The sequence below is a fragment of the Pan paniscus genome, chromosome 6 (assembly GCF_029289425.2).
Source record: "Pan paniscus chromosome 6, NHGRI_mPanPan1-v2.0_pri, whole genome shotgun sequence".
Classification (NCBI taxonomy): Eukaryota; Metazoa; Chordata; class Mammalia; order Primates; family Hominidae; genus Pan; species Pan paniscus.
Genome location: NC_073255.2, coordinates 47301646 through 47326945, shown reverse-complemented (window position 1 = coordinate 47326945; position 25300 = coordinate 47301646). Strand labels below are relative to the sequence as shown.

At 42.0% G+C, this 25300-nt stretch overlaps 1 long non-coding RNA gene across 1 annotated transcript; it reads left to right on the top strand.

Annotated features, from left to right (window-relative positions):
• The first annotated feature begins 3914 nt into the window (after nt 1-3914).
• On the top strand, nt 3915-21361 carry LOC134730671 (uncharacterized). The gene is made up of 3 exons (XR_010112582.1): nt 3915-5456; nt 14132-14422; nt 16802-21361. It is a non-coding gene; the product is annotated as an uncharacterized LOC134730671 (long non-coding RNA).
• Nucleotides 21362-25300: the final 3939 nt, after the last annotated feature.

Genomic DNA, 25300 nt, shown 5'->3' with positions numbered 1-25300 from the left:
GCCACAAGAAGAGCTTCTCTCCTGAATTGATCCAATTAGTAATTCAGATGTAGATACAAAAGCATCACTGCATCATTGCCAGGGGCACGACACAGCCCAGGTCTTTTCAATTGACTTGTCTTGTTAAACACTGACCAGGACTTCTGTTAGACATTGGAATGGGTGCATCAAGCTGTTCTATATATTCTAAATCCAGTCTGCTAACAACACTTACATAGTTCAAATGAGCTTAGCAAATATGAATACTATTACCCTTAAGCATGTGTGGTGGGGGCAGGGGGATAAAGTTACGAGTTAAATGTATTGTCATTTTGCCTATTTTTGATGGCTGACATTTGTTTGCTTGCTTCTTCTGCACCCAGGCACATATTACTTCAAAGCTACAACCACAGTATGTATTATCTGTAATTTTTCTTTTCTCCTCCTTGGATTCACTCCTCTTGAAATATCACATTTTAATTATGTGCATAGCAATGACTTCATTGCTTCTTAACTCAGCAGCAGCCAACTCATTTTCCCCCGATGGTATGATGACCTGTCCTGTGGGAGAAATCCATCTGTTTATATTCTTTAAGCTGTATCTACACAAGGAACAGGTTTTGTATGTTTTGAAACCATCTTTCCTCATTTCACTACTTATTGCTTGCCTAGAAAGGAGAAAGCAAGGAACCAAGAGGAAATCATCACATTCAGTAAGCATTTCTAGCAAAACTAATAAAGTAAGCACATTTGCATAAAGAACATGGCCTAAAAATTATCAAAGGCCATGGATTCCACCCAAGGTAAGTATTTTATCTCAGTGTCAAATACATGTATAAACCAATTAGCATAGGGCTTTGTATACAGAGTAATAAATAATACCTATATTTTTCATTGGGATTATATATGAAAGGACCAAAAGATGAAATATTTGACCCTTGGTAATGTGTGCATGTTAATGAAAACTCTTTCTGCAGACCCGATTGTCTATCTGATGCTAATAATAGGTTTATAAAGGAAAGTGATTTTACCTGTCTGGCATGAATTCCTGGCTTGACAGTAAACATTGTTTGAAATGTACTTAATAGAGTGCCTTCAAAAGAAATTTTGTACTGTCAACTTACTTTTACAAGTAATTGGAGAAGATTGTTATCACCTGTCACAGGAAATCTTTAAATGAGAAGGGTTTATTCCAGGAAGAATGCAGTGTTCATCTGTAGAACGTTTTGCTCACCCATATAGTTTCTGGGTTCCACCATGGTCTTCACTGATGATGGCCCATTGTTAATTGTGGAAATTCTATACAATGAGATAATGTCTCAGATTTGGATCCAGAGAAAACTCTAAGAGCAATCCTGGGACAGAGCTGGTAAAAGATTGGAAAAGTGCCCTTCTCAGTCTGTAGGGAAGGCACATCTTCACAGGAAAGAATGAATATAATTCTTCTGCACACTCACTCATCAAAGAACTAGGTAGAGACCCATGAGGATACAGAGCATTGTTTAATCTAAGCAATGTCAAATTTAGCCAATCCCTGGCAGCCCATAACGATAACCAAGCATAGCCTCATTCAGACATAAACAGGCTCAATTTTAGAACTAATACAAATTTAGATAAGCAGGATATTCTTAGGTTCCTCAAGAACAGTTAGAAATGGAAGATAGTTTATTGCTGTCCTATCCCTGAGCTTGGAGGTGGACAGGGGGCTGGGTACCCGTGAGAGTGTGCTACTTCAGCTTTATTTCCTAATCCCACTGTGATGCAGACTGTATGGCTGGCCCTTCTGCTCAGCCATCATTTTTTTCTTACTTATTCCTTCACATAACTGAATTAGGGATCTGAAAAGTTTCTCTAATTCTGAGAGATCCAGGCTCATCTATGAACCCTAGGCATATTACATTTCACCATTATTTGGGAAAAAGAAAGAAAAGCATAGTAAATATACGAAGAGCTAAGAGGACAGAAGAATCATTTTGGGCTAGAACATTCAGAAAAATGCTCCCAGAGGGAAAATAATATGTATTGGGTTTTGAAGGATAGATAAAAGCTGATAATAAAGACATTCTAAGAAAGCAAGTGATGGAAGAGAAGAGAAATCTGATTTGCAGGGAATAACTAGGAAGAAAATACTAGTGCTCAGGAAGTTGATTTTGTTTCATCTCTACTTCCTCAGTGAGGAGCAACACCTAGACACTCTTACTATTGTCTCCAGCAACCTTATGAGACCAATATTTATTTATTTATTTATTTATTTATTTATTTTATCAGAAGAGAGGACATTATGTTCATGATTGCTTCTTTTCAGGTAACGGTTTTAGACTTATGTCAATTACATTCCCCAAATCCTGGTGAAGAATGTTTCATTGTCCTTAAACATTGTGCCAATTATCAAGCTGTTGTCTTTCAGTTTCAAATTCACCCTTCTGCTATCAGCTTTGGGAAAGTGAGCCTGGGATTCTGAAAACCACTTTTCTGCCTGGTCGGAGGGTACCATATTAGATTCTGCCAGTGCAAGGACTGGGGGAGACTGTAGAGCTGGAGCAGGGAGAAGGACTTGCTCGTTCCTGTCTGATTCTTGCTCCAATGCTTCTTCACTCTAGCAGTGAGGTTGCCTTTCTGGAGCAGCAGCTGAATCTAGCTAGCAGTTTTTCCAACTCAGAATCAGGTTTATGAAATTCTTCTCAGAGACACCAGCAATACACTGGGCCTTCTTGTAGGCCTGGATTCCCACACCACAGAGCTACCTCTCCAAGCTTCTAAGGGTTGAAAGTTCCAGCTTCTTTCCTTAATTCCCCAGCCCTATGGGTGGTGGCTCTTTCTTGCGGTTGTGCCCTCCATGATACCTTAGAATCCTCCTTTCACTCTTTCAGTTCTTCTATACATAATTAACAGTTCTTTATATGAAATTCTCTCCATTAAAATAACCTGAGTGATTTCAGTTTCCTAACTGGACCCTGACTGAATCACAGATGAAGAACCTAAAACTTAGATAGATTATTTAGTTAATTAACTTTTTTAAGTTCCCACAACTAACTTGTAATGCTGGTGGTCTAGATTTGAACTACAGCTCTTCTGACTAATGTCTTACTCTTTTAGCCCTCACTATAATTAGCCTCCAGCTAGACACCTGCAGAGACAGAGCATTTTTTTCCAACTATTGCAACCCACTTGAATTAGTCAAGAGTTTTATGGTTTTAGGTGGTAGAAATCCAAACAGAGCTAGGTTAGCACAAAGGAAGAATTTCTTGACTCACATAACTATATGTTGGGAAACGAAAGGGTAGGAGGGGGATTCTGCTGAATGTATGGCCAGGCCTTAGCCCTGTACCTGGGACAGAGGAGTCTCTCTTCACTACCCTCAGCCTCCACTACAATATACACACATGCCCACATCTCTCCTTCCTGTTTCATTTTTTCAGATTGCAGGAAACCCACCTGCTGGGTTATATGTTCCAATTTCACCACCAGAGAGACCAAAGACTTGTTTTTTCTCCCTCTGATCCCACGCTCAAAAATCCCAGGAAAGGGATCTGCTGGTACATTTTGGATCAGGAGTTCATACCTGTTCCAATCACTGATGAATGGTTGTAGGGAAAGGCTAGAGGGTGACACCAATGCCTTTCCAGTTTGGAATAGGTATCTTTTCCCAGTGACCATAAATAGTAGTCAAGGGGAAGGATTTATAAACCAAGAGAAGCTCCCACGTAAACCCCAAAGTTAAAATAGAGGAAGGATTTCCCAGCAGAAGCTTGTATGCTAGTCTAGGCAAGCAAAACAATAGATGTCTAATATCTTACTCTTGCTATAAACTTTGCATTCATACTCTGCATGCCTACGGTACAATAATAAATCACATCTATGTTTTGTAGAAACAAGCTATAGATCATTACTAATTAAATGCATGGGTTGTTTTGGTAAGTGACTAGTCCTACAAATACTGGATTTTGAAATGTCTTCCTTTTCTTTTTATAATGTTGCTATGAAGTCTTTCATAATAGTTTAAATGTGTTAATGAATCAATATATAGTCATAAGCCTCAAACACTAAAGATCTTTCAGTCAGTATTACTGGGGCCAACTCTGACATTCATAGGATGAAAAGAATTTATTTTAAAATAAATTAACACACTTTGGGAGGCCGAGGCTGGTGGATCACGAGGTCAGGAGTTCGAGACCAGTCTGGCCAACATAGTGAAAGCCTGTCTTTACTAAAAATACAAAAAATTAGCTGGGTGTGGTGGTGTGGGCCTGTAATCCCAGCTACTTAGGAGGCTGAGGCAGGAGAATCACTTGAACCCCGGAGACGGAGGTTGCAGTGAGCCGAGATCGTGCCGTTGCACTCCAGCCCAGGCGACAATGTGAGACTCGTCTCAAAAAAATAAAGAAATGATAAATAAATTAATTAACAAATACTAAGCACCGTGTCTTAGGTGCTGGTTTTGGAGTTTTACATTTTATTAGCACCACAATGACCCTGTGAAGTGAGCATGATTGTTCCCTCTTTTCAGAGGAGGAAATTAAGGCTTGGTGAGAGTAAATCACTTACCCAAATTGATGAAATTAGTAGGCAGTCAATGCAGGGGACTATAATGTAGATCTAAAGGATTTAAAGCCACATTTTATGTGCACTACATCAGGTTTTCCCCACTGAGCTCTGTGGAGTGCAGTTTTTGGCAGGGACACCTCAGGGGCCACTACCAGCTCCAGTCAGCTGGACTTGTGCATCTGACTCCACCTTGCCCTCATCTCTGCATCAGAGAGCAGCTCTGCCTTCATACTGTGTTAGTTCAGGGCTTCTTTTGAGGCTGTCTTTAAAATAAACTAAACCATGGTAACTTTATACTAGCAGCATCTCTGCCCTCCACTCACTAGATGCCAGCAGCACTCCCTTCTCTAGTGGCAGCAATAAAAAATGTCGCCTCGGCTGAGTGCAGTAGCTCATGCCTGTAATCCCAGCGATTTGGGAGGCTGGGGCCAGGAGTTTAAGACCACCCTGTGTAACGTGGCCAAGAGCCCTATCTCTACAAAAAAAAAGTTTCCAGATGTGGGATTGGTAAATGTCCCCTGGATGGTAAAGTAAAATCGTGCCCCAGTTGAGAACTATTGTTTTTAAAAAATCCATCTCTTTTTTGTTTGTTTTTGTTTTTGTTTTTGTTTATAGAGGAAAAAGGTTTAATCGACTCACAGTTCAGCCTGGCTGGGGAGGCCCCAGGAAACTTACAATTATGGCAAAAGGTGAAGGAGGCCCGAGGAAACTTACAGCTGTGGCAAAAGGTGAAGCAAACATCCTTCTTCACATGGTGGCAGAAAGGAGAAGAATGAGCAAAATGGGGAAAAGCCCCTTATAAAATCATCAGATCTCGTGAGAACTCACTCACTATCATGAGAACAACATGGAGGTAACCGCCCCTGTGATTCAGTGACATCCCACCGGGTCCCTCCCACAACATGTAGGAATTACGGGAACTACAATTCAAGGTGAGATTTGGGTGGGGACACAGCCAAACCATATCACTATCTTTTACGATATTTTATATGCAACTTAGTGTATTGCCTACTTTCATAACTATTTATTTATTTTTAATTTTTAATTTTTTTTAAATTTGTCCATAAGTTATTGGAGTACAGGTGGTATTTGGTTACATGAGTAAGTTCTTTAGTGGTGATTTGTGAGATTTTGATGCACCCATTACCTGAGCAGTATAAACTGCACCATATTTGTAGTCTTTTATCCCTCGCCCCCTCCCACTCTTCCCCCAAAATCCCCAAAGTCCATTGCATCATTCTTATGCCTTTGTGTCCTCATAGTGCAGCTCCCACATATCAGTGAGGACATACGATGTTTGGTTTTCCATTCCTGAGTTACTTCACTTAGAATATTAGTCTCTAATCTCATCCAGGTCACTGAAAATGCTGTTAATTTATTCCTTTTTATGGCTGTGTAGTATTCCATTGTATATGTATACTAAAGTTTCTTTATTCACTTGTTGATTGATGGGCATTTTGGTTGGTTCCATGATTTTGCAATTGTGAATTGTGGTAAACATGCATGTGCAAGTATCTTTTTTGAATAATGACTTCTTTTCCTCTGGGTAGATACCCAGTAGTGGGATTGTTGGATCAAATAGTAGTTCTACTTTTAGTTCTTTAAGGAATCTCCACACTGTTTTCCACAGTGGCTGTACTAGTTTACATTCCCACCAGCACTGTAAAAGTGTTCCCTGTTCACCACGTCCACACAAACATCTACTTTTTTTTGATATCTTGATTATGGTCAATCTTGCAGGAGTAAGGTGGCATTGTATTGTGGTTTTGATTTACATTTCCCTGATCATTAGTGATGTTGAGTATTTTTTCATATATTTGTTGGCCATTTGTATATCTTCTTTTGAGAATTGTCTATTCGTGTCCTTAGCCCACTTTTGGTTGGGATTGTTTGTTCTTTTCTTACTGATTTGTTTGAGTTCATTGTAGATTCTGGATATTAGTATTTTGTCAGATGTATAGATTGTGAAGATTTTCTCCCACTCTGTGTGTTGTCTGTTTACCCTGCTGACTGTTCCTTTTGCCATGCAGAAGCTCTTTAGTTTAATTAGGTCCCAGCTATTTATCCTTGTTTTTATTGCATTTGCTTTTTGGTTCTTGGTCATGAAATCCTTGCCTAAGCCAATGTCTAGAAGGGTTTTTCCAATGTTAACTTCTAGAATTTTTATAGTTTCACATCTTAGGTTTAAGTCTTTAATCTGCCTTGAGTTCAAGTTTGTATAAGGAGAGAGCTGAGGATCCAGTTATTTTTTTTTTTTTTTCTTTTGAGATGGAGTCTGGCTCTGTCACCCAGGCTGGAGTGTAGTGGTGCGATCTCGGCCCACTGCAACCTCCGCATCCCGGGTTCAAGTGATTCTCCCACCTCAGCCTCCAGAGTAGCCAGGATTACAGCCACACGTCACCACGCCCAGCTAATTTTTTGTATTTTTTTGTAGAGATGGGGTTTCACCATGTTGGCCAGGCTGGTCTCGAACTCCTGATCTCAAGTGATCCACCTGCCTCAGCCTCCCAAAGTGCTGGGATTTCGGGCGTGAGCCACTGTGCCCAGTTCTCTTCTAATACAAAGATACTCTTAATGGATTTTAATGATTTTTTTAAAAAATGGGTTTTAAAAAAATGGAACCAGGGCATCATAATGTGTTATATTTATAAACACCTGAGTTCAAAATGATATTGAACTGTTGTTTTTATTGAAATCTTTACCCAGGTCATCACATTTTGAAAGCTTTAAAATGCTGCAGCCAAACGCTGAGCGATTATCTTAAGTATTAAGAAATTTGCTTCTAATTTGTGGCTTTTGATGTTGTTCTTCATTAATACTCAGGCTTGTTGAGAGAAGCAGAGCATCTTAGCACCAGAAGGAATGTCAAGAGGTTATTGGCTGCACCACTATGCCTACCTGCAAATCAACATCTGGACCATTCCTAGATCAGTGTTTAAGAGCAGGGAATCATGGGCACTGGCTGTATCTAATTATTGCCAGATAATATCACCTAAAATGAAAGTTCCTTAATGTTTGCCTGACACATCATTGGCAATCTCATTCAGCAAGCTACTTCATTTATTTAGCTTGGCATAATTCTCAAGCACACACAAGAATTATCTCCTGATCAAAGCTAGGCATCATATAGGCTTTATTGAGGCTGTTTTATGGTTAAGCTGGGAAACCCTTTCACTCACCTGTAAAATTTGTAAGACAAATTATTTTGATCATACAAATTGAAGAAAATTGGACCTCAATGGTTCATTTTTATGTTTTAGAGAGCTTTCAAGAATTATTTTATAAGGATAATTTTTATTCTGCCTATAAGTTCTCTTTGTCTGACTTCCCAGTTAGGGTATGATGATCTTTTATTTAGTTATGTGTCATTGATAGGTGACTCAGTTTTTCTTTGGGAGATGCCATTCTCACCCATCTCCTCCATAACTAGCAACAGGATGGCATATTAAGGGATTTGCTTCTGATTCCACTGGAAACACAAATTATCTGTGTATGAGCAAAGCAACACGTATAAAGGATTTCCTAAGGATAGTTAGTCTATTTCCCTAGAGATCCTTAAATTGTGAGGCCCAAGGGTTTTAAAAGGGTTATGAACACCAAAGATAAAAAATGTATGCAAAAATGTGTGTTAAATTTAGGGAGGTAAGGAAGCTGGAGAGATTTTCAGATATCTTAGTCCAAAAATATTGCCCTTTTAAACCGAGTCAGGGGAACTGAGAATTATATAATCTGTAGCAGTCTCCTCTGTAGAACTGGTTTGACTGATTGTGCTTTGTTGATATGTCATAAATCCTGAAGGCATGCCTTAGGATACTAACAGCTGTTTCTCCTATAGAGATGTTTGTGGAGAGTGTTTTCTGTTGCATTATGCAGTTTATTCTTCATGAGTAAACCTTGGGGAAAAAAATTCTCTTTTAGTGTAAGTGTGAAGAATAGCTATGCATCCACTGACCAATTATTTGGTGTTTATATTATGGGCAAAAGAAATTGTGCGACTACCCACATTTCTCTCCTCATCTTGGCTGTGGGAAAGCCTAATGCTCAATTTGTGGCCCAGTTTTAGCAACTGTACAGGACTCCTTGGTATGCTTGATTGGATCAGACCCATTCTTGGTTCCATTTTCTGTCCCTGGGGCTGTTTTTCTTTATTCTTTTTTTCCTCAAAATCCTAATATTTATATTACTGTGCTGTTTATAACTGTTTATGAGGTCCAAACCTGTTTTGAAACAGGATAGATTGTAAATACACTTTTTAAATAGTAACAAATAACTAAAATGAAAAAGAACAAAGCCAAATGATTAATGGTATTCTGTGGCTGGGGAAGATGCTGATGATAAAAAGGACCTTCACATATGAATAGGAATTCTTCCAATAGAGAAAATAGAAGAGGAAGCATTGCTGCAGGAGGATTGCAGCAACAATGGCATTAGATAAGCTTGAGGAGTTCAAAAGGAGAGCAGCAGCCTTTGTTTGCATGGATTGAGACTGGAGAGAGTAGGAGGAACATCATGGTTTGCAAGCTACATTAGACTCAGGTTGTGAAATGCCTGGTTTACTGTGCTATGGGTGTGGCTTTATCTCGTAGACAATGGAAAATGACTAAGTAATTTAAGTCACAAAAGTGGTGTGATCAGAATGTACCCTAGGAAGATAACTCTAGTGACCCTGAGGAGGAGGAAATGGAACTAATGGAGAGAATGAAGGCATGAAGACCTGTTAGGGTCATTTATAGCCTGTTTGTTTGTTTGTTTTTTTCCCCATCTCAGAGCCAACTTCAATAAAAACCAGACCAAGTTATGTAGGAATAGCCTCTTTGCCTCCAGAAAATGAGGTCTAAAAAAAAAAAAATCTTGGTGTCCTGATCCTGGAGTCCTGGACTCCTGGGAACCTAAAAGTCTAGTTGCCCTGCCTACCTTCATCCCACATGACCCATTTGTTCCAGGAATCTCGCTCAGGTTCTAGGTGTCCATCCATTCAATCTCTTCATTCCAGTCTTTGGTACCCATGTCATTGCTTCAGCCCATCGGCTAAGAACCACAGCTCTCCTGCTTACTCTTGTCAGTTTCCTTTGATCTGGGCAAAGACCTTGAACCAGTATTCTCACATCTTAACTTGAATCCCCTTCCCTAGTTTACAGAATCACCAGGTGCTGAGAATAGCTGCTGCCTAGAAATCTGGTTGCCATGCCCAACTTTTCCTACACCCATTATCCACTGATTATTGATTTTGCTAAGGGTGTCCTAAGTTTGGTATACCTTTTTGGACTTGGTTTTGGTGCAACAGTAGGGGCTGGAAGAGTACCCCTGCTATTTTTATCAGTTTCTTTTCTGCCCTTACCTCTCTTAATCTTGTGATCATAGCCTATGTCCTTCTCCTGCAGGGAACTCCAAAAATGCAGTGAACCAGAGGCCAGACTGTTTACTGATGATAAGGAAGCTATTGGTATATAGTCGTGTCCCATATAATGAAAGTTTGGTCAATGGACCACATATACGATGGTGGTCCCATAAGATTATAATGGAGTTGAAAAATTTCTATCACCTCGTGATGTCATAACCCATTGTAACATCGTAGCACAACACATTATTCATGTGATGATGCTGGTATGAACAAACCTACTGCACTGCCAATTGTATAAAAATCTAGCACATTCAATTATGTACAGTACATAATACTGGAGGACGATAATAAATGACAGTGTTACTGGTTTATGTATTTACTATACTTTTGACCATTATTTTGGAGTGTACTCCTACTTATTAAAAAAAGTTAACCATAAAACAGTCTCAGGAAGATCCTTTAGGTGGGTTAGGGTTAGGGTTACAGCATTTTTTATCACAGGAGATGAGAACTCCATGTGTGTTAGCAACCCTGAAGACCTCCCAGTGGGACAAGATGTGAAGGTTAAAGACAGTGATATTGGTGATCCTGACCCTGTGTGGACCTAAGCTACTGTGTGTGCTTGTGTCTTAGTTTTTAACAAAAAAGTTAAACATGCTAAAATATAAAATAAAATATTTAAAAATAGAAAAAAGCTTATAGAATAAGGATATGCAGAAAGAAAATATTTTGTACAGCTGTACAATGTGCTGGTGTTTTAAACTACCATAAAATAGTCAAAAAATAAAAAAATTAAAAATTCATAAAGTTAAAAAGTTGCAGTACATAAGGTTAACTTATTATTGAAGACAGTTTTCAATATAAGTTTAGGGTAGCTTAAGTGCACAGTGTTTGTAGTCTGCAGTAATGTACAGTAATGCCCTAGACCTTCACATTCACTCTCCACTCAGTCATTGACTCCCCAGAGCAGCTTCCAGTCCTGCACGCCCCATTCATGGTAAGTGCCCTATGTGGTGCACTATTTTAAAAAATGTTTTATACCATAGTTTTACTGTTCTTTGTAATATTTAGATACAAAAATACTTTCCATTGTGTTACAATTGCCTACAGAATTCATATAGGAATATGCTGTAGCCTAAGAGCAGTAGGTTATACTATATAGCCTAAGTGTGTAGTAGGCTATACAGTCTAGGTTTGTGTTAAGTACACTCTGTGATGTTCGCATAATGAAATTGTCTAATGATGCATTTCTCAGAATATATCCACATCTCGTTAAGCAACACAGGACTGTACTAGTAATAAATTAAAAGACTGAACTGTGACAATGGAAATAAGGAGTGGGATTGAGAAGTCTTTCAATTGTGAGATTCAATTGTGAGAATTTTATGATTGGATGGTAAGGTTGAGTGATGAAGAATCAAAGAAACATCTTTGTTTTGAAGCTTGGCTGAGTATTGATGATGACACTGACTCGTTTCAGCTTCAGTCCTCTCTCCCTCCTCTGTCTGTCACTGCCAAGCTTCTTGGCTACCCATGCTGTAGTGACCCCTTAATGTCCTCCCATTCAGTCTTCACTCCTTCCAGTCTATATCTCTCTCCAGTCTGTGTTCTTCCTCCACCTCTTCACTGAGCCTTTTCTTTCCCAAGATAGTCAGAAAACTCCATGATGCCAAATCCCATCTCAGGAGCTGTCTCAACAGCACTGGCACCAATGTTTATCACTCTTCTCTTGTTGAAACATTCCCTTCTCTTGGCTTTTGTAACACAATCCTCTCTTGGGTTCCTTTCTTCTTTTATGACCCACCCATCTTATTCACCATTGACTCAACAAACATTCATTGAGTTTGTACACTGCATTGGGTACAGTTCCAAGAGCTGGGATATGGTAGTAAACAACACTGACAAAATCTCCAACCCCACAGAGCTGGCATTGCTGCATGGGGAGACAAACAGTAAAATAAATACCTAAAATGCATAGTATGTGAGATAATGATAAATGTTAAGGAGAAAAATAAAACTACGAGGTATCAAGAGGCATGAAGGGGTTCAATTTTAAAAAGGGAGATTAGAGAAGTTCTCATTGAGGTGACATGTGAGCAATAAAGATGGAGGGCCACCCTCAGGGATAAGTGGTGAGAGATTTTTCCAGGAGGGAATAGCTGGGACAGATGCCCAATAAGGGAGGCCTATGTGTCTGAAGAAGATGGAGAAGGCAAGGCCAGTGGATGAGGTCTGGGCAGTGAGAAGGGAAATTAGGGGCCTAGTAGGGAATATTAGGACTTTGACTGTGTATTCCAAGTGAGATAGGAATCGTATGAACAATTTTAAGCTGATAAGTGACAAGATCCAACACATCTCACAGAATCATGCTGGCTTTTGAATTGGGAAGAGATTGCCTGGGGACAAGGATAGAAACAGGGAGGTGGCTATGATTGTCTGGTCATTGAACCAGGGTACTTGTGGGGGATATGGTTAAAAGAAATTGAATTCTGGAGATACGTGGAGGTACAGATGATGGTATTTGTGGATGGATTAGATGTGGGTGTGAATAAAAGAAGAGAGAAAGAAGTTAAAATGACTCTAAGCTTTTTGACATGAATTTTTTAAAAAAGAATGGAGCTGTATTAATTTAAATGGGAAAGATGACAAAACAGGTTTGGGAAGGGTAATCAGAGTTTTGGTTGTAGGGATGGTATACTTGTGTAATGAAATATTTGAGTTTGGGTAGCATTTCAATAAAGAGAGATACATTTGAGAAAAACCAGCATATGGATGGATTCGCAAGTCATCATACTGGATTAGATCACCAAGAAATTGGGTTTTGAAGACAAGAAAATGTCTGAGCCCTGGGGTACTTCAAAGTGTAGTTGTCTGGCTGATGAGAAGAACATCACAGAAGACCGCAAACAACTGACATTGAACGAGGAAGAAAACTAGATGTGGTGCCTTGAAAGTCAAATAAGATAAACTCTTTAAAGAGCAGGGGGTAAAAACCTGTGTCTCCTGATGCTGATAGAGAGACTACAGTTCTTAGTTTGCCCAGGACAGGCTTCAATCTGTTGTCTCTGCATAATTATTAATAGCTCCTCCTTCCATTCTCTTAAGTGAAGCAGTCAGCCAACTGGTGGGTCAAGTAGGATCAATTGAGAATTAACTATTATATTTAGAAATGTGAAAGTCATTAATGACTTTGATGTAAGTAGCTGTGTTGAGGGCCTAGGCAGAGGGGCTCAGGATAGAATGTGAGTAAGAGGAATTGAGGAGTATGAATAAAGACAACTGAATCAAGAGGTTTTGCTGAAAAGGGGGAGCAGAAATGTAGGTGGTAGCTGGAAGGTAAACTGCTGTCAGTCAAGAGTGGTAGGTCTTGCCAGGCGCGGTGGCTCACTCCTGTAATCCCAGCACTTTGGGAGGCTGAGGTGGGTGGATCATGAGGTCAGGAGATCGAGACCATCCTGGCTAACACAGTGAAACCTCGTCTCTACTAAAAATACAAAAATTAGCTGGGCGTGGTGGCACATGCCTGTAGTCCCAGCTACTCGGGAGGCTGAGGCAGGAGAATTGCTTGAACTCGGGAGGCAGAGGTTGCAGTGAGCCAAGATCGTGCCATTGCACTCCAGCCAGGGTGACAGGGCAAGACTGACTCCGTCTCAAAAACAAACAAACAAACAAACAAACAAACAAAAAGAGTGGTAGGTTTTGTTTGTGTGTTTATTTGTGTTGGTAAGATGGGCTTCCACATTTCCTCAATTCCTCCTCATTTGTCTGTCCTCTAAGTGTTGGTCTTCATCAGGGAAAAGTCTTAAGCCTTTTTATTCTAAATTCTCTTTCTTGATTTACTCACCAATTCTCATGGCTGTAAATACAGCCTAATTTTGACAAATTCCAAACCAAAAGGGTTGACTTCTTCTGTTTTGAACTCAAGATCTGCAAATTAAATGCCAGATTCAAATAGCTTCTTGAATTCACATCTAATGAACATCTCACACTTAACATCTCCCAAACTGAATTTCTATCCTTCTTCTCACCAAATCTCCTTCGGCCCCATGCCTTCCCTGTCCTGTCCATGCCACCCCACTCTGTACAGAAGTGCTCAAGTCAGAAGCCTTGTGATCATTCTTGAAATTTCTTCCTTGCTTATCTTCCCATATCTCACACATCACCAAGTCATGTCAAGTCTCCCTTAAAATACAGATAGTATATTACACCAGCCCTGGATACTCAGATCCGTTCTTGATCTTTTCTCTTCTCTCTTCTATAATACAGGGGATTTAGCCCTGGAAGCTGTGCTCCCAGGTGCCCATGTCAGCTGGTTTCTGGTTGTGTTCCATCCATGGGAGGCATCAACAGGATAATGGAGCAGGAGGAAAGGAGAGAACAGGGCCCTTCTTTCTCTACTCGTTTGAGGTGGTGTCTTCTTAACTCCAGCTTTCAATCAGGAGACTTCTGGCTGCAAACTCCAGTGATGACATCTTCTCACCTGGTCCCTCCAGCCAAGAAGCCTGGAGGATGGATGAAGGTCCCTCCAGCCTTCATCATTCTCTGCCAGTGGGACAGGTGAGAAGGTGTTGTTTAATCTCCAGGTTACCTAATTTTCCCCTGTGGGCTTCTCAGAAATTTCATCACCTAATTAGTAACTCCACAGGTTCAATTTCCTCTAATTTCTTCTATTTTAAGCAGAGCGCTTTCTAGTTGCTGTTTTGTTGTCTCCTCAGAAATGGTCATATTCACCTGCTCTTCTCCTTTTCATGAATGGCTGTATTCTAAGGTGTTATCATCTCTTCCCCGAGCTGCTGCCCTCTAGCTGGCTTCTCCACCTCTCATCTTTCCTTCCTCTTATTCATTCACACAGTTGCCAGAGTGATCATAAAAAAACTCAAATCATGCTGTTCAATGGCTTTCAGTTCAATATAGAATAACAGACTCCCCTCTTAACCTGCCTACAAGACCATGTATACTTTGGCCTCTGACAGTTTCTCCAACATCATCTCACTCATTCTATGCCACATTCTTCTCCCCGGCCTCTTACAGACCTTACCCGTTTCATGAAACTCCTCCTCACATATCACACAAACTTGATTCCTTTCCTCTACCCTGTTATTTTCTATTTTGGTTTTCTGGTCTTTTCCTTTGTTTGACGCAACATGATTTCTACTTACGTGTTTACTTATATGTTTACGTTTTTCCTTTATCAACAAAACCTTCAAGAGGTCAGGGAACGAGATTGTAGTGTATCTTATAATTTAACCAGTGCCAGCTTGAGTTGTAGAGTGTCTTCCTAGAGAAAACAGATAATGTTTGAATAAGTGAATGAATACACATTACTTAATCACACTAGCATTTTCTTCACTGTTAGGTTACAGTGGTTCTCTTCTCAGAGGCATAATCAATAACCAAAATGGCTGTGAATTATAGTTGGAGTTGCCAAATGGACCAGGCCCTGCTGTAATAGATAGTTGGGGGCTTTATGCTGGAAGGAAAGCTGAGGCATCTTTGGTTTGGGGAATCAGGATTCAAACAGTCACTGATCCTTTCCCAACCTCTTTCTCTTTCTCTCTGTTAATCTTATTACTTCCTCTTATCAACTCCTTCAAATGTGCTCTACTTTCCAAAGGAAAACCCAAAGTTCTTGGCATGACATGTAAGGTTCCTGTAATCCCATGCCAGCCTCTTTCCATATCCAGGAGTAAATGACCACCTTCCATCCCTGTAGCCTGTTCTCAGTCAGTATGGCTGTCTTAGAAGTACCATTGTGCGATACACGAGCGGGCTCTTCCACCCCTACTCCATGCCACTGCCCTTGCAGATCCCTTTACCAGCAATACCTTCTCTTTCTTGCCACCTAAGAAACCCTAGTCAGCCTCCTGCTGATCCCACACAGAACCTCCTTGTACACTGAGCTTCTCCTCAGCTCCACCCTCTGTGTCAGTCCCCCCGCTGTGTCCCCTAGCACCCAGTGTTTCTCTATTTGGCTGTTTATCACATTATATTTTATTGTTTTTAAAAGCTCTCACTGCTTGAGACTACGAGCAGGGACCATATCTTGTTCCTATTTGCATTCCAACACATGGTGCAGGGTCTGAAAGGCACTTAATAAGCTTGTGTTGAACCAGTGGTTGGGTACATTGCAAATGGTTTTTGCATACCTTCATCAGCTCAAGAAATAATTTTGCCTCAGAAACTTCTATTTGTTTCCTTCCTCCTCTTAGTTCCCAAATTGCACTTCATAACGAGTTGTTCCCTTCATGTTGTAGCTTTGAGCTCAGCCACCACCTACCCATCTGCTCCCCCTGCCCCCTGGCCTATTGACTCTGCCTGCTGTTCCCACTTTGCCTTCCTCCCTCCTCAGTGGCAAATCTGGCTCCAAAGCCTCTACTTTCCATGGGGACAGGAAGAAGCCGCATCGGGACTGTGATCCTGCTGCGGGGGGTGGGAAGGCACAGAGTGGCCCTGCCACCCACTGCCCACCCTCACCCTGTGTTCCTCAGCACTGAGAGCACTCCCAGGGCCCGATGAGCTAATCCATTCTGCCTCAGCCACCAGGGTGCAGTGGGAGGAGACATTCTGCAAGTCAAAGAAATAATAAGGGACTCATTTGCATGCACTATTGATTTTGGTTCCAGGAAATGTTAATAGCAGCAGAGAGTGAGACCCTCATACCTCTTTACGCTGAAAAGCAACCCTTCTACTTTTTCCATTCCAGCACAGAATGAACTAGTGTGATTCTGGCATTTAATTAGTGAGGATAAGCAAGGCTGAATTCCTCTTTGTGGAGTAACAGTGATGAACTCTAACCTTTCTTGACATGACAGCCTGTTAGCTTCTCCAAAACCATTTCTTTTAAAAAGACAAGCATAAAGCAATGATCACTTTTGTATGTGCATTGCTCTGTTTCTATGACTGGTACCAGGAATGATCTGGTTTTTCTTTCCGCAGTATTCTTCCTTGGATGAAAGGACTAGGAGAAAGCCCTGCAACCCCACGAGTCCGCCCGTTTGTTGAAATCAGTTCAAGATCATCCAGGTCTGCAAAACTCGGCTGAAGCAGCTTGTTGCATAATTTACCAGAGAAAAGAGGGCCATCTGGAGAGCCAATCTGGAGAACTCGAGCAAAGGCAGAGTCTTTTTTTTTCCCCTCTTAAGTTATCCTGATTGACTCCCTGCCTATATTGGGCCTCCGCAGTGCTTGGCCCACATCCTGAAAGATGGCAGTCCAGGTCAAAGGCCTTGGCCTCCTGGCTTTGAACCCTGGCAACGCACTGCTTGGCCCACAACTGCTAGTAGCCCCACCTACCATAGCTGTGCAAGGTTCTCAGTCACCTCCCACCTGTCTTACCCCATGACACTGTGGGGGCCTGTGTCATTCCCAAGGACAGCTGGTTTACGCATATGCAGAGGAGGCAGCTACCCACAAAGGGATGTGGGAAAACTCTACCAAATTAAAAAAAAATAAAAATAATAAATAAAAAGAAAGAAAGAAATCTGCCTTAACCTCTAGTCAAGGAGAAAGTCATTTCTTCCACAAAGATTAAATCCTTTGTGTTAAAGCAATCTATTTCTTTCCAATCCAGAGCCTGTGAGTGATTCTATAGGGTAGGGAACACAATAAACTACTACCAGAGAATAGTATTTTTGTCAATGATTTAGGTGATATTTTAAGAGGTATAAGGAGTTTCTATAGAATCTTCCTTCCATAGAGCCTGGGGAACAGGCTAAGGGGCTGGGGAGGAGGGCAGCTCCTATCAACCAGCTCTACCTGCTCCCTCTCCAGTCCCATCCTGTCCCCTGAACCTGGCTGCCCTGGACTCCAGGTGCCACCTATGTGCTGGCTATAGCTGATTTGTAGTGATTTCCTGAAATGTTCCACTGAGCAGCTTTCTGGGCCGGGAAAGAAATAGCACAGACTTCAAATTTATGAGGTCTGCCACAAGTATGGGATGAGAGGAAGTTCGAGAAATTTTCCAACCCTGTGCTAGCCACCTTTCTTAGTCTGCAATGCTTTAATATGATCATAGATAAAGGTAGTCAATGTTTGTCCTAGGATTCAGCCAGTTAAAAATAAAATAATTGAGAGTCTGACATTGGATAAATTACATAACTTGCCAGGCTTAATTTCTCATCTATATCATAGAAATAACAATATTTATCTGATTAGATTTTTAAAACTCCAATACATGTATAAGTCTTGCCACATAACTATATGTCCGATTAAAAAGTGTTTTCCTTTTCTTTCTTATGTGGTTTAAAATGCACGAGTTTTTACACAATCCAATTTTACTGGCTTGGCAGTGTAGAATTTCCTCTGTGTGTACCTCGAGGGTACTGAAGTTCAGGCTCTAGGGGTCTGTTTCTTGAATGGCAGGGCACCTTCGGCTTCCTTTCTTGCAAAACCTTGAACTCAGGCGTGTGGGGCAGGGGGAGGATTTGTGCAGTCTTGCATGGACGTCTACAGTGCCTTGGCTGAACAATGTGTTAATTATGGCCTTTCCGTCTCAACTGCACCTGCCCATTTCACTATCAGAAAGAAAAATCTGTCCTTTCTTCCTTGCTTCACTGTTATACTTTAGAACCATGATTGTTTTGCCGAAATAGATATTGACTAGAGAAGGACAAACCTCAAAGGTTTTGGATTAAGTTCTCTTTCTGATAAACATGAGGGAGTTTGAATGCTCTGGGGAGTCTTATTTAAGCTATCTTAACCTTTGGGGCCCATGAAAACTGGAAGAAAAATTTCTTTCTTACCACTTTCTTTGGTTTGCTACCATTAGAAGAGACCATGCTGCAAGCACATGTCACTCTAAGGCTTTAGCTGCAATTGTTTTGTGATGTATTTTGAAATCCTAGGGTGACAATACTTGTATACATGCAAAATAGGAATAATAAGCTAATTTTTGGCATACCAGGGGTTCTTAATCCCTTTTGCTCTTTGGACTGTCAATGGGAAAGTCTGGTGAGTTCCAGGAACCCTTTTCCTAGTAACATTTTTTCAGTGCCTGTACTAAAAACACATAGGATTTAAAGAAACTGAATTATACTGAAATACAGTTTTCTCTGTGAGCCAATCAGTTTCTGTTGAAATGCAAAAAGATCTTTAAAAATTACATTTGCTGCCTTTTTATTATTAGAAAAACCCTGCTTATTATTCAGTAAAGGTGTAACATTTGAAAATTATAATAAAAGTGTAAGAAAAATTAAAAAATCACCTACAGCTTCAATTTCAAAAGAATCTTTGAATATTAATTCACCTCTGATAGGTGGTCAGATTACAAAGGAGAATTTTTTTGTTTTTTGTTTTTCAATGCTCAGAGCACAGTCAAGGTGCAAATGAATGGTGAGCACAACCTTTGAGAACTTTTCAAGCAACACCTAGTGCTGGAGATGAATGGGACACAAGAGCTTAGCCAATTCAGAAGTACTGAATCTAGTGTGAGCATCAGATGCATCTGGGGAGATTGTTCTAAAATTTAGATTTTCAGGTTCTATTCCAGGCCTTCTGACCAAGAATATCCAGAGACAAGGTCGAAGAATCTGAACTTTTAAAGGCCGCTTAGGAACATCTGATTATCAGCAAGTCTTGGGAACCACTGATAATACAACCCGCACCCCCCCAACTCAGTGCAGAATGCTTCCCAACAAGGTCTCTAAATGCTTCTTCCAAAGCATGTTTGGGTTTGGAGATTCAGCTCAAATGCTCTGACACAGACTGTCCTAAACTGGTATCATCCCAGCCTGTGACAGAAATTGAAAAACAAGTAATACTTCGTGCTCTAAAATCTTGATTTCTGCTTAGTTGTGTCCTCATCAAATAGCTGCTTTCTATTTCCCATGGCCAAGTGCACAGAAGAAGGGGGTGGGGGCGGGGGGTGGCTGGCTGGCTCTAGCATTTGGCTGGACAGAGTGAGAGCTATATTGGAGGGGGGGCCGGGGTGGGGGACTGATTCTTGGAGTGACTCTCTGGATCTGGATCGTGGGCTTTTTCATCCTCGTGAAGTCTACGTGCTGCGTTTTATTCATTAGCACCTACAAGGGACTAATTGCCATCAGGCATGTAGGTGGAATTCCTGGCAGGGAGCAAGAAATGGAATAGGTTTGATGACAACCAATGATCTGCCAAAGCCCTGTCAGAAGGAGAACAGAGTCTTGCTGTCACTCATCCACCCCTTTAAATTCAAATGAAGATGCTTCTGAGTGGGGAGGGGGAGGGGGTTGGCACGCGTCCAACTTTGCATTGAAGATACTGTACATTTTTACTGTATATGCGAAAGTCCCTGCTCCTGGTGGTGCTGTTTCTTAAATGAGGAAAAGAGAGAAAGAAAAAATAGAAAAAGAAAAAGAAAATCTGAGGCCTTGCTTTAGGCCCGCTGTACTTACTACTTTCTCTAATGTCAGTGGCCAGAGGTGACTCGGGCATTCACTGACGGGCATCAAGGGGACTCCACACTTCCTGTAACTGTGTGTACAACCTCATGTGAATTATGTACATATTTCCATGGTGCTTCTCATTTTCTCAAGGAAACTATACTCCACAAAAGATGAAGAACCACTGCCATAGAGTATCAGTGCTGTCTTGGGACATTTGAAGGTCACAGTCACGCAAATGCAACCAAGATCCCTGGCAGGAAGCATTTCAAGCTACCAGGAAAGCCCCACTGATCCAAATAGCAGTTTTGCAAGTAACAGTAATTTCATGAAGTTACACATACAAGGCATGGGTGTGTAACCACTTCCCCCAATGACAGTGGGTAGTAGTAGCTGTGGGTAGCAGTGCTCATGTATTTAAATCAGATCTAGTCGTCTCTGACAAATGCCAAGCATGCTCTTAACTCTCTTAAGTAATAAACTTCCCCGGCTCAAGTAAAAGTCAGCCTTTTCTGCAGGGAATAGCCACATCTTTCCTTCTCATTCTTGTAGCCCATTCTCCTCCTCCCTGCTATTTTCTGCAGCAGGGAGGGAGTAGACCAGTTCCAACCTCGGTGGTGCAGATCAACTGTTACTCTGTAAAGTGAAGGCATGACTCAGTGACATCATGCTGATTTATTGAAGAAAACTACAAAATCTCTGGTCTCAAAGACATTTAGCAGAATGACAGGAAATTATCTTAGGTAGTTCTGTGGTTGAAGAGGAGTTCAATTAGATGACCCCATAAAAGTCTTTCAAATTTAATTAACTTAGTAATCATTTAAAATTATCACCACATCCTATGTAAAATTTTGAGGGTTTTTTTTTTTTTCCAGCAAAAGTGTTTTCAAAAAGTTTATCTTATTGAATTACTTGGCTGTTTATTTCACAAGTACTTTATTTTGTTTTTCCATGCCTGGAATGACTACATTTTCTTAAGATGACTACAAATGTTATGCCAGTGACATTTGTAGGTGGAATCAAAACAGTGTTAATTAGTTGTATTGAAGAGTTCCCTGACTTTAGCCTGTTTGTCAGTAACAAAGACACAGTATATTTTCCTTAGCTCTCATGAGTAACTAGTCCTTCAAGGATCAACATATTACCTTAAAACACCTCTGCTTTGAACCAAAGAAATACATCAGTAACAGAGATTCTGTGTGGGAACATTTTTACTGAGAGAATTGGTAGTTAATGAACATGTTTATCCTTTTTCTGTTGGAAAATGTTTTTATCCAGTCCCAAAATGGTGCCCATAAGCTTTATATTAATTAATTTTTATTAATCAGTTGAAGTTTATGCATTTTCAAGAAGGTGCATTTAAATATCAAATGTTGGCCTGGTGCAGTGGCTCACGCATGTAATCCCAGTGTCACAGGATACTTAGGGTGTCACTTCACCAGCCAGAAACCTCTGTGGCCAGCAGCACCTTCTGCCTGAATATTGCTCATGCCTGCTGGGCTTGGTCTGCCCACTCCGCCTGGTAGGCTGTGCTCAGCTTGCGCTGCTGACCCAGATCCCACACCTGCCAAGGGCCAGCCAGGTGCAGAGTGGTGAGGGGTGTGTGGACAAGCAAGCACAGGGTCCAGCCTCTGCACGCAGCCAGGCACATCAGCTGCTGTAGTGGAGCAGGCAGCTCCAGGCCCCGGCACAGGTGCTGGCTCCATGCAAGGCTGCAGCTGGACCATATGTAAGGCACGTGGCTTATGCTGCAGGCACCCGCGTCTGGAGGAGGGGAAGGCATTGGCACCCGAAAGGTTGGAGACACCAGGAACTTCAAAGAGGGCGTGACAGCCCTGGCTCAGGGAGGCCCTAGGTCTGGGTTCTCCAAAGGGCCGCAGCTCTTCTCTCCTCTTAGTCACCCATAAAGTGGCAAGTTGTGGGGGGGGTGCTGTTTCAGCCCTGTTTGTCTTACAGCTCTTCTCCCCTTCTCCTTGTCTCTCGCAAGTAGCAAAGAGCAGGGAGGGGAGCATGTCTCAGCCCTGTTGGTGTTACAGCTCTTTTTGTCCTGCCATTCGGCAGATCCTGAGTTCTTGTCCTGTGCCCAGGAAGAATTAGGTACTTGGACAACTGGAGGGCGAGCAAGGGAGAGTGGAGCTTTATTGAGCAGCAGAACAGTTCTTGGGAGAGGAGACCTGCGGTGGGTATCTCCTTCCCACAAGCAGATCATCCCGACGATTGGAGGACACCCGAAGAGAAAAGCTCCTTCCCACAACTGGCAGTCCCAACTTCTGTGTGAATCTGGCTGAGTCCGGGGTTTTCATGGACTCAGATGGAGGAAGTGCATGCTGATCGGTCTATGGGCGACGATGGGCAGGCCCAGAAAAAGCACCGTTAAGTTCTCACTCCTGGCTGTGGACTCCACCACCCGGAACTTACAGCCTGGCTCCCAGGCTTCAGCTGTCCATGGCTTGAAGGTGAGGCTTCACCAGAGACCTGCCCCTTTCCACCCAGGAGGCTGTCTTCCATCATCATGTTGTCCTCCACGCCCTGGCTGCTTGGGCAGAGGGGTGCCTGAAGGCCCTCAGTGAGCCGTCCTCAGCTGCCCGGCAGCCTGCCTTCCTGAACTCACTGGTGCCCAAAGCTTCAGAGGGGGGCCGAGGCGGCGGGGGTGCTGGTGTGTCAGTGCTGCCCGGAGCGCACACACACCTGGCCAGGTTGCGACAGCGCCTGAGCAAGCTCAGCTTCAACCTTGCTCCAATTGGAGCGGGTGCCAGGAGCAGAAAAGGCCAGGCAGTGGGAATAAGCACTTCCAAGCCTGTGCGGGGAGGCGGTTTCCCGGCCCTGAGAACACAGGGATGCCTGGATCCGCAGCCACGGCTGGGCTGCTGTGCTGTGCCTGGGACCACCGGGCGTCGTGTCAACTCGGAAGGGGGTGGGGCTCCTGTTGATTCCACAGAGTGTGCAGCCCTGGTCACACCAACCCCACTGCAGCTGGCGTCCCTGCAGTGGCTGCTCCAGACAGGCTGCCACTGCCATCACCAGCACTTTGGGAGGCCAAGGCTGGCAAATCGCTTGAGCCAAGGAGTTTGATACCAGCCTGGGCACCATGGCAAAACCCCATCTCTTTAAAAAAAAAAAATGTTTGAAAAAATTAGCTGGGCGTGGTGGTGCCTGCCTGTAATCCCAGCTACTCGGGAGACTGAGGTGGGAGGATCACCTGAGCCAGGAGGTTGAGGTTGCAGTAAGCTGTGATCACGCCACTGCACTCCAGCCTGGGTGACAGAGTAAGACCCTGTCTCTAAATAAATAAGTATCAAATGTTAGTAAACTTTCTATTAAAACCACCAGTGTTAATGGAGATGAGTGAAAGATTAATTTAGGATGGTAGGCGGAGTTAGGAAAGGGGAGTTATTTCTCTACCATTTTGTGCCCTGATACTTGGAAGGAAACAGACCTTCATCTTGCTGTGTCATCTGTGGATATATAGACACAACCAACAATGTTGTGAAGCAGGAGGGAGATGAAGGGAGAAAAGAGAATGCAAAAGAAAGCAAAGAGGGGAGTGGTGCAGATATAGAATTACACCAAATGTACTGCAGTTGGAACTCATGTGTGAAACTGTAGAGAAAAAGGGCAGGGATACGTAGGAATTCTTCAAAAACCCCCTTTGAACTCTTTCTTAAATCCATGCCCACTGGGGGGGTGGATGAACGATTCCTCTCTTTTCAACACAAGGAATGGTGAATTGGGGTCCAAGCAGAGCCCCCTAATCTCACAATGGGTTGTATAAACTGAAAAGATACTTGGCAAAATGTTATTTTTCCAATATCTGTCTTCAGGTGCTCTCCTTTTAATTCCTCCAGGTACTCATTTCAGTTCAGGGCTTACCTTTTTCCACTCCATCATCACAGGATAATATCCCATCAGAATTCAGGCAATGCCTCATTTCCAGTTACCCCCCAACTAACTTTTCTCTAAAAATTCACCTGTTCTCCTTATGCCATTAAGCTCCTGCTTTCTGCTTGACTGAGAGTAGATGTTGTCATTATGCCTTTAAGTTTGAGAAAACAATCGGATCAAATGTCAAGTTGCTCTTAAGCAAGATTTTACTAATCAGGCAAAAAGTGGTCATTTCTAGAAATCACCCAGAAAGAAAATACAACATGTGGAGATTCAAAGCTTGGGGTTGTATTCTAAGGCAAGTCTCTAAATAGCTCAAAAGCATGAACAGACTCCTCCTTTCTCCTGAAGTTGGTGAACTCTGCCCTCAGGGAAGTCTGTTCCCCAGCCCTACCGATGCTTCCAGGGGAATCTGCAGACGTGTTCCTCTAGCCAGCCCACTGTGTCTGGTTTAGAATCTTTAGTTAGGATGCTTGATTGCAGATCTTTAGCTTCAGATTTGCCACTTTTTTGCCTCCCATTGTGGACAGGATGTTTCATTTACTTTATCCTTGGCCCCAGCTGCCCAGTCATCCAGTTAACCAGCCAACTTTTTCTCCTGACCCCAGGTCCTAGGACCCCAATTCACTGAGAAGCAGTATTACACAGCTAGGCATTTTTTTACCCTTCAAATTATGTCAAGTAGGGAAGGGTCAATAGATATGGAGAAGAAAACAATACTGACTGCTTACTAGGTGCCACGTATTTTGCAGGGATCATTTCAGAATCCTTACAACACCATGAAGCAGTTATTATATCCTCATATTGAACACGAGAAAACTAAGACTTAGTTAAATAACTTATCAAATTTACACAAATATGAACTAGCAGAGCTGGGACTCAAACCCAGATCTATCTGATTTCAAAATATTTGCCATCTGTAATACACTAACCATAGTCTCACAGAAGGCACCAGCCTACCTACTTGACTGGATCCACCTGCGAGGACCAATGGGTATGCCATTGTTATTTGATTAATGAAATCCATTCCTCATTCAAGAGACACCTGATACACGCTTTAGGCATAGAATGTATAAAAGATACAAAGAACAAAATAATAATTGACCCTTATCTTAAAATTCTCTCAGTCTACAGGAAAGACAGTTAAATAAGTAATCATAATATGGAGGAATATTGTGAGGGTTGTTGATAAAAA